At 36.1% G+C, this 11633-nt stretch overlaps 1 pseudogene; it reads left to right on the top strand.

The window, feature by feature from the left end:
• Positions 1-9609, top strand: part of LOC149144866 (ACT domain-containing protein ACR4-like) — an 18961-nt pseudogene extending 9352 nt beyond the window's left edge.
• Positions 9610-11633: the final 2024 nt, after the last annotated feature.

Here is an 11633-nt window from a genome sequence, read left to right as displayed (position 1 = left end):
CTTTTATGAGAATCTTGATTTAACAGTGCTACAATTTGTTTTTCAGCCTCTTGAAATTCGGATGTGTGGCTATCCGAGAGCATTTTCGTGTCCTCCTTCACATTTTTCCCATTTATCATAGGATTCCCATAGATTTGGTACTGCTCCGTTAGCTTTAAGCACAGCTTCGCATGGAAGACACTGTGATTCAACAATTTAATCACTTATGGACACTAATGTCTCATAAACAATCTGTTTGGTAATTTTCTGTTTCCTTAATTTGTTTGTTTTTTGTAATTCATTCTTGAGATATATGGGGCAATCTGAAAAAAATGGTTTTTCTGTTTATAGAGCACGTTAAACAGGGATATCTTAACTTTGGTAGATTATTAGTTATCTTTCTCTCTCAGGCAGTCTAATGTAAAGCTGTATTAGGTAGTCTCATTGAAAGCTAAGATGGGTCTGGGTGGTGGAGCGCTCCATCAATGTGCCATGTTGCAATTTCATCAATGTGTTGTGTTGTGTTGTATTTTTTAATGTGTTTTGGAAGAGGATATAAACAATAGGAAAACAAGTCTTATTACTAATTTTGGTTTCTGGTTTTTGAAATCAATAAGGTTTTCCACAAACCAATTAACTCTTCTAGAAAAATTCAACAATTCCAATTTAATAATCCTATCGGCCTCTCTTTGTACCTTTTGGGAAAATTGCTAGTTATATAATTAATGCTACTAGTACATTCCATTTCCACTTCAAAACAGATCTTTTGACAAAACCTAAAGCAGAATAAAACCTAAAGGAGAAATGCTGAAGTCATTGAGTTCAAATTAGTGTCATTTCAAGCATGTTGAAATAACCTTTGATTTTCTCGTTTGCTAAGTTTGTTAATTTACTTTAGTTTAGTCTTATTGTTGATGTTTTCCATGTAATCTATTTAGCTATTTTGAAAATTGAGAAGAACAATAAATGTGTCGTAGTCAGTCTAGAATTTACTTAGTCTTATTTATTATGTTTTTCATGTAATCTATTTAGCTATTTTGAATATTGAGAAAAACAATCTCTGCTCCGCAATTTCTATTCATTCTTCTTCACGCTATAATAGCTTTAGGTTGCATAAGACTTGAGAGAGAGCACCATAGACCAATTAGTAAAAAAAAAAAAAAACGAAAAAGATGAAATAAGTTAATTATCTCAGCTAAGGCTGGGAAAAGTAAAAAAAAAATGGTGACCAACGCACCCATGCTCAGAGGAGCAAATGCGTTTATCCACTCAAACTTCCGAAAATGAAGAAAAACGCGGGGCTCAACCACAAGCCTACAGGTTAAACTGCTGCGCAAACAAGCAAGTCACCAGCATACGAGAAGGCTCCACGAAGTTGGCCCCGTTGTCGTTGAATCTGTTGAAAGTTGTGTACGAAGGTTCATGGATTTTAAACTTTATAAGGCTTTGACGTGAGCCTTTAAGGAATTCGAAAGCCACTATTTGTTTAAAATATTTTTTAAAGGGTTCTTTAAACATAGTTTTAAAATGTTTTATATAAAAAATAGTGAAGGGACTTTCATTTGAAAGGAGAGGAGTTATATTAAAAAAAAGTGTTGTTTTTTTTTTTTTTTTAAACAAAAGAATGGAAAGGGTTAAAAAAGAGATGCTTTATTTAAAAAAAAATGGTAAAAATATTCAAAGGATTTGAGAATCTAAAGTTTGTAAGGTTCATGCATTTTTTTTTTCAAGTTTTTTTTTTTTAAAAGAAACAAACATTTATATTTTCTGAAATGGCTTTCTCAATTTTTTTTTGTCACAAATCTTGATTTTGTTTGGTAAATGTTACGAGTTTTGTTTTTTAAGAATGAATACTTTTTTGCAAAATTAAGAATGTTGGGATATCCTCTTGTTATGTAGCGCTAATCCAAGAACAATTAGCAGCCATGAACAATAATTAGAGGAATGTCTATAGAACTAAAAAGAATGAGCACAAAGCCAAATGATGTATACAAAACTTAGTCGATGACTCTATCTTTGAAAAGATAACTGATGCATCAACAACAAAGAAGCTTGAGGTATTTTGAAAGATGTGTATCAAGGTAATGATACAATGAAAATAGTTAAATTGCAAACATTGAGAGCTCAATTCGAAACCTTGAAGATGACTGACACAGAGAATGTGGATCAATTCATGACTAGAGTCATAGGAATAGTATCAAACTCATTGGTGAAACCATTACAGATCATAAGATTGTTGAAAAAGTTCTTCGTAACCTGCCTAAGAAATGTGACATGATTGTAATAGCCATTTTGGAATCCAAAGATTTTGTAACTTTCTCAGTAGAACAATTGACTCGATCACTTCTGGCACAGGAAACAAGACTCAACTTGGCAGAAGATTCCATGGAACAAGATTTCGAAGTACAATTTTTTTTTTAGTGATTGTAATAGCCATTTTGGAATCCAAAGATTTTGTAACTTTCTCAGTAGAAAAGTTGACTCGATCACTTCTGGCATAGGAAACAAGACTCAACTTGTTAGAAGATTCCATGGAACAAGCTTTCAAAGTACAATTTTTTTTTAGCAGAGGCATAGGATATAGAGGTAGCAACAAGCGAGGTAGAGGTCGAGGCAGAGGTAGATCATAACATCATCATGTAGCAAACCAATGGAAACCTCCCCAAAACCAAACTCAGAGAAGAAGAACATAGATAAAATTTAATGTTCAATGCTATTACTACAAGAAATTGGGCATTATGAACATGAATACAGAAAGAAACAGTTAGATCAACAAGGCAGTGTCCATATCTCCAACAATGAAGGAGAATCCTATGTAACCATGTTTATTTGTTGCTAACTTTTTGAAGACACTCACAACAAGGACCTTTGGTTGTTGGTTAGTGGATGCAACAATCATATGATAGGTAACAAAACTACGTTTTCTTATCTTGATGCTCGCATAATATCAAAAATTACTCTTGGAGATCGTTCTTGTATTAAAGCTAAAGGGAAAGGTACTATCCCTATTCTTACTAAACAAAATCAACACAAATACATACCTAATGTTTATTATATTCCACATCTGAAGCATAACCTCATTAGTGTAGGACAATTGATGGAACATGGTTAATGGAACACTTGTTATATCTATGAAAAAGCTCATAATAGAAGACTCATAGCAAAGGTTGAAAAAACCAAGAATATGATGTTTCCATTGACTCTTAGAAGTTGAAATCTCTCATAGTCTTTTTTTCACAAGGTGTCAAGAATATATGAGTCTCGGTTATGGAATTTTAGGTATGGCCACATCCCATTCAAGAGTCTAAGTATGCTTTGAAAACATTCAATGGTCATTGGTCTCCCTGTTATGAATGAAAAAGATTGTAATTGTGAAATTTGTGGTCTAGCAAAGCATAAAAGAGAAAGTTTTCCCACATTTTCTTCTAGAGAAAAAGAGCCTTTAGAGCTGGTTCATACAGATATTATATATATGGTCAAATGTAGAACTTCATTCATGGTTATAACAGGAAGATATGGGTGTATTTTCTAAAAAAAAAATCAGATATTTTCTCAATATTCTCAATATTTAAAGAGTTGAAAGAAGAAGCATAAAAGCAAAGTGGAAAGCTTTTGAAAGTACTGAGATACGAAAGAGGAGGAGAATACAGATCCAATGAATTCAAAGATTTTTGTCAACAACAAGGAATCATCATGTAGAACACAACAAGATATACTCCACAGTAGAATGGAGTAGTAGAAAGGAAAAATAAGTTCATCATGAACATGGCCAATTGTATGTTTCATGAGAAGAAGTTGTCAAATGACTATTGGACCAAAGAAGTTTTGACAACAGTGTATGTTCTCAACAGATCTCCAACAACCAGTCTTCAAGATACGATACCTCAAGAAGCATGAGATGGTAAAAAGGTAAATGTATCTCACTTTAGAATTTTTGGATCAATAGCTTTTTCACATGTTCTTGAGCAGCTAAGAAAGAATATTGATGATAGGAGTGAAAGACATACATTCGTAGGCTATAGTCAGAAGTCAAAGGCCTACATACTTTACAATCGAATTACCAAGTAGTTTGTTTTAGGCAAAGATGTTAATTTTTTTGAAAATAAATCTTGGTCTGATCATGTTGATGAAGCCTCAAATCAGATCTTTTATCCACCACATCCACCAAGATTGCAGGTTCAAGAAGAGCCATACCATTTTGAAAAAGGTACATCTTCAAGAAGTGAATCCATGAGTGATTCAACATCTTTAGAAGACCATTAGAAAACAAGAAGCATCAGAGAAATATATGATCAGGATCATGAGTTTGACCAAGAGAACATGTTTGCATTCTTTTTATCTCAACCAACCCATTTAAAAAAAACAGTTAAAGAAAAGAATTTGGGTTGATGCAATGAACCAAGAAATTGTTGCTATAGAGAAGAACCGGACTTGGGAATTAGTTGATCTCCCAAGGGACAAAACCAGAATTGGTGTACAATGGGTATGTAAAACCAAGTTGAATGAAAAAGGAGAAATTGAGAAACATAAGGAAAGGATGGTTGCCAAAGGATTCTCACAATAGTTTGATGTCGACTATGGTGAAACCTTTGCTCCAATAGCAAAGTTAGACATTGTGAAAACCATTTTATCGATAACAACTCAACACAAATGGAAAGTCACTGTCAAAACCATTTTATCCACAACAACCCAACACAAATGGAAAGTCTCTCAGCTTGATGTAAAAATTTCCTTCCTGAATGGTATATTGCAGGAATCAGTTTATATAGAGCAGCCTCCTAGTTTTGAAGTTTTAGGACAGGAGAATAATGTATACGGATTGAAGAAATCCTTGTATGGCTTGAAACAAGCTCCAAGAGCTTGGTACAATGACATCGACACCTATCTTATCAAAAGTGAAGTGGCTTTTGCAGAAGCAGTCATGAGCCAACTTTGTATACCGAAACTCGTGAAGGTAAAATTCTTATTGTATGCCTTTACGTAGATGATCTTCTTTATACATGCAATATGATAGAATATTTCAAAGAAGCAATGCAAATAGAGTTTGATATGACTGATCTAGGGGTCATGAAATATTTCTTAGGCATTGAAATTCAACAATATACTAATGGAATTTTTGTTGGTCAAAAAAAATATACCACTGACATCATCGAAAAGTTAAAAATGACCAATTGCAAACTAGATGATACACCAATTTCTCAAGGCACCAAGTTGAGCAAAGACGATGTAGCTCCACCAGTTGATCTCACCTTGTATAAAAGTCTAGTTGGCAGTTTGTTGTATCTCATTGCAACTAGCCCTAATATCAAGTTTGAAGCATGTTTTGTGTCGAGGTTTATGCAGTCGCTTAAGTTTTCTCATTGGAAGGTTGCAAAAAAGATCTTAAGGTATATTGCAGGGACCCTAGACTATGGTTTGTTTTAGATTAATTCTAAAGATTGCTTACTTTCATGTTATACATACAACGATTATGCAGAGAGTTTAGATGATTAAAAAAGAACCTCAGGGTATGCTTTTCATCTTGGAATCAATCTAATTTCATGGGCATCCAAGCATAGAAATTTTTAAGGGCTAATATTCGCAAGTGGGCTAATTTTCTATGTTTTTTCCAAAAAAAATTCGTTAATTTCCATTTTTTCTAAAATGATTTTCTGCTAGGTGGCATCACATTTGATTATGTTGTTTGCTAGGGGTCATAACTCTAATTTGTCAATGGAAATAAGTTGAAATATGATTTTTTCTTTCGTTTCCTCGTAATATGTGCATACCTGCGAAAGGGGGAAGGGAAGCATATTAGACCCTTTTTTCTTGTTCATTCTATCGATGTTCCCTTCCTCTCCATGCAGGAAGAGTATAAATAAGTCGATCAAATTTCAAGAAGCTTTGTAAAGTGTCTCCCTAGGAGTTAACCCCCCATTCGTTCATATTTCTAGGAAAAAGACTTCTAGTATTTCATTTCTGCTCCCATAGGAATGAATACTATAAGTTCAGAATTACTTTGGTTTAGTGGAGTCCCACTCCAATCATTTATTGTTGATGTTTTCCATGTAATATATTGCTATTTTAAATATTAAGAAGAGAAATCTCTGCTCTAAAATTTCTATTCATTCTTTCTGAAAGCAACTTTATGGCCTTGCACTGCAACAAAAAATACTGATTGGTTCTCGGTTTTTTTGGAAGGGCCCTGAGGCTGTGTTGGGGGCCTGTTAACGAGATGGAGTATAGGTCGCTGAGGGACTAGGATGGCCACGAGACTCACAATGAGTCCATGACTGCAGGGTCTTTAGTACAACACGAGCTTGGTGGGCTACGCTTAGGAGAATGCTCGAGGAATGGCAATGAGGGAGAGAGTAGCGGTGTACAAGGTCTGTTGGACTTATGCGGTGTTTTAGCTCTTAATACCAGTTAATGGGAATTAGAGAGGAGAAATTTGATTACGAGAAAACACAACACAAAACTTACAAAAAAATAAAATAAAAAAAATTACAAATGGATAACAGAGAATCACATTCTTTTCGTTACCAGGCTTGTCATTGCTTGGATTGCTAAGACTGAAGAAAAATTACATACTTATAGTTAATTAGAGCCTTTGAACATGTTTTCTGCATGAGTATATAAGACAACATCTGGAAGACAGCTGGCTGTGGCCTGGTAGGCTGAAGACTGTGGGCAGTGGCATGGTTAGCTGGAGACAGTAGCTTCCAAGTAAGCTAAGCTTTTGGATTATTTGGCTTCACAACTAACAGTGGATATATGAAAGGATTTAGAGCATGGGATATCACATGTATGGCATGGCTGCGCTACAAGAAATGTTGTCAGAACCAATTAAAGGTTGTTCTGAGTAAATAAGGATGGCACTCTTGTGCTATTTCCACCTCTATAGCAATATAAATGCACCGTCCTTACAGCCAAATCCATGTATGTATGGGATACTGACGCGACAGCTACATGCAATCCCATGATTTTCCGGCAACTATGCTCCATACCTTTCCCGGCCGCTCCCTTCCAACCTGTCACACGGTGGATATGATAGTACACCATACTCATTCAATGCAACCTCTATAGTCATTCAATGCAATCGCCCAATCTTGGTGCCCAAAATTTCAAAATTCAAATGTTATTTCCGCGCCCAAACTGCCCATGAAATTTCTGAAACGAAGTGAAACGAACACACCACAGAGATTTCGAATATCTACAGGGGTCTCTCCTCGCATCATGGTCTTCCAACGCTCTTCCGGTACTGGTTCCGCCATACGAGAGGCCGAGAGTTGGAGGTGCCACTCTCTCTGGTTTCCCAGATTGGATCATCCATTGACCACATAAAGCAGGGATTATTTGTGCGCTCTTATATAAATGCATCTTCTGAATACAGAATGATCTCGCCGATTCACAACATCTGAGGAGCTTGCTTATATTGTCTTTGGTGTATCTGCAGAGGAAAATAATAGCACAGCGGAGAGAAATCTACAGGGACATAAAAGACTTTGTAGTTAATAGTTTCTTCTGTGACCTTCCTTCTTCCTTACAGAAAAAGGTTTTCTAATAAGTGCTGTGGGGACTTTCAGTTTTTTGGGGAATTTTCATTAGGTCACTATTGAGCAATCCTTCTGTTTTGATTTGATTTCAGGGTTGTGATTGATAACGCCGTCTGTGAAAACGCAACATTGGTGAGGGTGAAGCCCTTGGCTTTCTCAGTCTGAATTTCTTGAATACATCCTATGTGGGGTAGTTTTTCATTGTGCATTTGTTCTGTCCAAATAGCGTTTGGGATTTAATGAAAAGTGACCCTCCAGTTACCGGGATGTGGAGTTAAATTAGCAACTGATTTAGGGGTTTTCCTTTTTACAGGTGGACAGTGCAAACAAGCATGGTATTCTATTGGAGGCTGTTCAAGTCCTGACTGAATTGAACCTTAATATCAACAAGGCTTATGTTTCTTCAGATGGGAGATGGTTCATGGACGGTATGTTGTAATTAATGATATTATATCTTATGTTTTTGTAGGTTAATACTCTTACCATTGTTTTAGTCCTACTACTGACAAATTCTTCTGCTGTGGCAGTGTTCCATGTCACAGACGAAAATGTCAAAAAACTTATAGATGAAGGCGTAATTGGGTACATTGAGAAGGTGTGTATAAATATCTTTCAAACCAGGGTTGGCAATACAAAAGTATTTCTTATGTTTCCTGAATCATCCATGCGTTGTATTGCAGAGGTTGGCAACAAACCCTCGTGTAGTGCCTTAGTTTGGAAAACTAGCAGGTCTAGATGCAACCGCTGAACATACGAAATTTGAATTAACAGGCACTGACCGACCGGGATTGCTATCTAAAATATTTGCCGTATTGGGTGACCTAAAATGTAACGTTGTGGAGACGGAGGTCTGGAATCACAACAGGAGGGTTTCCTGTCTTGTATATGTTACTGATGAGGACACAGGTGTGGCCATTGAAGACTAGCAAAAGATTTTTAAAACTGAAGAGCTCTTGTTAAATGTAATGGGAGGAAACAACACCATCAGAGAAGCTAAAATGGTGGTTTCAATGGGATTCACTCACATAGAAAGGCGGCTTCATCAATTGATGTTTACTGACCGTGAATATGATAAACTCGATGGAACTAGAGATAGGGCATCTCTTTCTCTCAAGGACAACGACAACGCCAAGCCTCTTGCGACTCTTGACAACTGTTCGGAGAGGGGGTATTCTGTGGTGACTGTTCAGTGTAAAGACAGACCTAAGCTTCTCTTTGATATTGTTTGCAGCTTGACAGATCTAGAGTATGTTGTCTTTCATGCCACTATAGACTCTCAAGGCCCACAAACTTTTCAGGTATAGCTCGAGCAACTACAAGGGACTTGATTTTTCATAGGATCTTTGTTTTTTTTTTTAAATGTTTATTTCCTAATTTGATTTTGTTAAACCAGGTATAGGTGGTTTCATATCACATCCCTAATGGGGTTAATATTGAATCTAAATTAGGTTAAAGAAGAGTTGGGGTATTTATTTCCGTTCTTCTCTTTTGTGATACAGGAGTACTACATCAGGCATACTGATGGTTGCCCTGTGTATTCAGAAGCAGAGAAGAAGCATGTGATTTAGTGTTTTGAGGCTGCCATTAGACGAAGAACATCAGAGGTATGAGTCCAAGGATCGAATCCATGGTGGAAATTTATTCAAAACCCTAAGATTTGGGATTCCCAGTGCATTCAATTTGATCCTTTTTAAATTTTAGTCATCTTAGTGTGAGTTTTGTTGATGATATTTTATGAATTCAGGGTATGCGACTGGAACTCTGCACCAACAACCGTGTTGGGCTTCTGTCGGAGGTGACTCGCATATTTAGAGAAAATGGGATGTCAGTTACAAAAGCAGAGGTGTCAACGCGGGGTGATAAGGTAGCTGATGTGTTCTATGTGACTGATACAACTGGAAACCCCGTTGATGCCAAAACAGTAGAAGCTGTTCGCCAAGAAATTGGACTAACAATATTGCAAGTAAAAGACGATTGTATGTATACAAAATCTCCTCCAAGGGAACCTGCCATTCGATTCTCCCTTGGTGATCTCTTCAAATCAAAGTCATAGCGTTTTCTCTACAGTCTTGGATTGATAAAATCCTATTCTTAGATGTTGTATTTTGGGCCTCTTGCAATGGAATTAAGTAATCGCCTTTGAAGGTTGTATGTATGGACGATGGTTCTCTAAAAACCATCGTCGTTCATTTATTTTCCACTATTATAATTACCTTGCTAAAGGCAGAAATTGGTGTGATTCCAACATACTTCAGATTGAAATTCTCGATATTGGTACAACAATGCCAGGATCTAGAAAGCAAAATACCACTGGGATTTGCCAAATATGATTTTTGATCATCGAACAGAGGACCAGCAATGGAGAACTATTCACCACACTGGCTGGACATGGCCCTGTCATTTGATGACCCAGGAATTGCGAAATTGACCTCATCATAGAGAAGTGTGCAAAATTGGTAGAACTGAAAGAAGACCGTGCTAATTATAGTGGTGGTAGGAGAAGGTAACTAAACCCACCTAATCTAGAATTGCTTATACAAGTTGTACAAATTACAAGCTAATAAATAGTCTTTGTTCTACAGAATGACAACTCTTCAAACTACACAGGTAAAGACCATTGATGAATCATAGTGTTAACATAGATTCTTAGCACTTCTTGGCCTTGTAGGAAGTAAAATACTCCTTTTAAGCACTGGAGGTTTCCTTTGAAAAGTAGAAGGCACGACCCAAGTCTATCTACAAGAATTGGACAGACTGATGGAGAAGGCATTGGATGCTACTGGACTTCTTGCCGAACATCTGAATTTGAAAGGAGTGTGATTTGGTAGGAGATTGGTACAACATGAGGTGATAATTTTGGGCAATTGCTGGTATTTTTTTTCTTTCCTTCATCGAATAGGAACTGCACCCCACCTTTCTGTTTAGAGATTCCTGGTCAGTGGTATGTTTTCACTGGATCAGCTTATACAATGCTTCTCCCTTCTTTCTTAAATCATTTGAATCCACTAGCACTTCTGATCATTTTCACTTCTTATACCATTGTATTGATGATGTAAAATATGTAAATAATTGTATAGCAAATTCAGTGGAGTTGGCCTCTGGATGATCATACTTCATTGTTTGTGATCGACTTGACTGGGGGTTGGCCTCTGTATAGCTCTGTACCCTCTGTTTCTTTATCAGCCCATAATAATAAAAGTTTATTACAAATGTGTGTGGTGCTTGTTTTTACTATTGTTCTTTGTATTATGTTTGGCACTTTTTATGAAGTAATTGTGATGATGATACTTCAGGTATTTCGTGGCAATGTTGATTTGTTGTGTCTGATTTATGATATTTCTGTTGTTATTTCACGGGAGGTTGTTATGCTCCGTATCATCTCCAAGTGCAGCCGAGGATAGTTAACAACAAATCGTGAACTCCTGTGGAAAATGAGATTTCAAAGGATCTAAAGAAAGTGAATTCTCAAGGAATTTATGTCTTATTTTTAAAACTAGGGTTTTAAGTATATCACAATGTTCGTTAAATGTCATCAAGTCAATGGTAATGGTTGTTAGAGAGTCGTGGACTTACAGGAACGAAGAATAATGGATTTCAAGAATGAAGAATAATGAATTTCAAGAAAATGTTGTGTTCAAAGACATCTTTACAGTGTTGAAGTACAAGCAAGCATTGTCTGACATAAAATGGATAACTAAATAATTTTAATGCTAAGACAATCGGTATGATCAATTTATATATGGCTTAAAATTAAAAGTAGCTCATCTAAAATAGGAAAAGCAATCAACTTTAATCATCTTAATTGCATTTGGATCTTCATCTCAGATACTTTGATTTGCAAAGCTTGGGGACTTATCTTAGATTCTTTGACTTGCAAATCTTGGGGACATATCTTAGATACTTCGACTTGCAAAACTTGGGGACCTTGGACGAATCTAACCAATTAGTAATTTTACCTTCCATTGTGAATCAACAATATCAATAAAAGGTCAAATTGTATGATGAAATTGATGTTTCAAAGCTTATTTGTCAACACAACTATCTCAAACTTTTTAGAGGTGAAATTGTCTTATGTACACTCTACCATGATTGCAATTTTTTAAATCCATAAAAGGCCAA

This window comes from Pinus tabuliformis, chromosome X (genome assembly GCF_031772625.1).
Source record: "Pinus tabuliformis cultivar Carrire ecotype Pingquan chromosome X, CPIR1, whole genome shotgun sequence".
NCBI classification, from domain to species: domain Eukaryota; kingdom Viridiplantae; phylum Streptophyta; class Pinopsida; order Pinales; family Pinaceae; genus Pinus; species Pinus tabuliformis.
This window is presented reverse-complemented; position numbering and strand designations above follow the sequence as displayed.